The sequence below is a fragment of the Bos indicus x Bos taurus genome, chromosome 15, assembly GCF_003369695.1.
Source record: "Bos indicus x Bos taurus breed Angus x Brahman F1 hybrid chromosome 15, Bos_hybrid_MaternalHap_v2.0, whole genome shotgun sequence".
Taxonomy (NCBI): Eukaryota; Metazoa; Chordata; class Mammalia; order Artiodactyla; family Bovidae; genus Bos; species Bos indicus x Bos taurus.
In genome coordinates, this window is record NC_040090.1 from 43,396,641 (window position 1) to 43,398,577 (window position 1,937).

General features: G+C 45.3%; 1 pseudogene; it reads left to right on the forward strand.

The window, feature by feature from the left end:
• The first annotated feature begins 894 nt into the window (after positions 1–894).
• LOC113905042 lies at positions 895–1,461 on the forward strand (annotated as a pseudogene).
• Positions 1,462–1,937: the final 476 nt, after the last annotated feature.

The following is a 1,937-nucleotide window of genomic DNA, read 5'->3' on the forward strand; positions in this document are numbered from 1 at the left end:
ACATGAGTTTGAGTTTCCTTTGATGGGGAAACAATGACAGACTTTATTTTCTTGGGCTTGAAAATCACTGTAGATGGTGGCTACAGCCACAAAATTAAAAGATGCTTGCTTCTTGAAAGAAAAGCTATGACCAACCTAGACAACACACTAAAAAGCAGAGACATTACTTTGCCAACAAAGGTCCGACTAGTCAAAGATATGTTTTTTCCAATAGTCATGCATAGATAATGAGAGTTGGACCATAAAGAAAACTGAGTGCCAAAGAATTGATGCTTTTGAACTGTAGAGTTGAAGAAGACTCTTAAGAGTCCCTTGGACTGCAAGGAGATCCAACCAGTCAAACCTAAAGGAAACCAGTCCTGAATATTCATTGGAAGGACTGATACTGAAGCTGAAACTCCAACACTTCGGCCACCTCGTGCGAAGAACTGACTCATTAGGAAAGACCCTGATGCTGGGAAAGATTGAAGGCAGGAGGAGAAGGAGATGACAGAGGATGAGATGGTTGGATGGCGTCATCAACTTGATGGACATGAGTTTGAGCAAGCTTGGGGAGTTGGTGATGAACAGAGAAGCCTGGCATGCTGCAGTGCATGGGGTCACAAAGAGTCGGACACAAATGAGTGACTGAACCGACTGACTGACATTTCTGGCATCTTGTTTTTCTCACTTTATGTTATCCTACAGTTTATAGTGTGCTGGGTGGTCCCTGGCTCTGTCTCTTGCTTCAACAGTGTTTTACTAGAACAGACCCAGCAATGCCCCATCCTCCAGCCTTCAGCCCCCCTCCAAACTTTCTTCCAGTCGCAACCTTGGGAAGCAACCGCTCAGCTCTCCTTGGCCTCCAGGACCAGCCAACACCATTTTTTGAATTTAACTCATTACCAGTCAACCATGAGCTCCCAGATTCCTGAGAATTATTCCACCAAAATGAAGGCTGCTGTCAACCACCTGGGTCAATATGCACCTGCCAACCTTTCACACCTACCTCTCTCTGGGCTTCTATTTCCGTGATGACAATGTGGCTCGGGACAGCGTGTGTCACTTCTTCCATGAATTGGTGGAGGAGAAGCTGAAGGATGCCAAGCCTCTCTTGGAAATGCAAAACCAGCGTGGTGCCACGTCATTTTCTAGGACATGCAGAAGCCATGGGCAACGTGAGTGGAAAAACCCAGGATGCCATGGAAGCCGCATTCTTGGGGAGAAGAACCTTAACCTTTCCAGGCCCTTTTGGATATGCATGCCCTGGGTTCTGCCCAGGCAGATCCCACCTCTGTGACTTCCTGGAGAGCCACTTCCTAGGTGAGCAGGTGAAACTCATCAAGAAGATGGGCAACCATCTGACCAACCAAGGCTGAGCTGGGTGAGTATGTTTTCGAAAGGCTCACCTCAAGCGTGACAGGAGCCTCCAAAGCCCAGCAGCCTTTGAGGAACCCTTCTGGCATCAGGGCTTCTACTTGAAGCTCTTCTCTGTGCCGTTCGGCAGCTTTTTAACCACCCTGGAGCCCTCTCCCAAGCCTTGGACCAAAAGAGAACAATAAAGATTTTGCAGCCACCCCCCTCCAAAAAAGACAGAGAGAGAGAATAAAAAAGCACAGCGTCTTACAGAAACCCTTCCAAATCAGAATGAGTTCATTTGTATAAGAGAAAGTCTTTAAGAGGGGTTGCTAGATTGAAGAAAAGATATGGTTTTTTTTTTTTAGAAGATCTCTTTACAAACCGACTGATATAATTCATATATCCCTTGCCAAAGTGTGCAAGTACCTTTTTCTCTGTATCTCACCACCAGTAGCTGGCTCTACTGTTTCTAACAATCAGGTAAAGGTAATGAATAACCTCATTGTTACTTTAATTTGCATTTCTCTAACTTCTAATGAATTTGAGCGCCTTTTCATATGTTTACTGGCAACTGAATTTGTTCTACCACAAAAATGCCT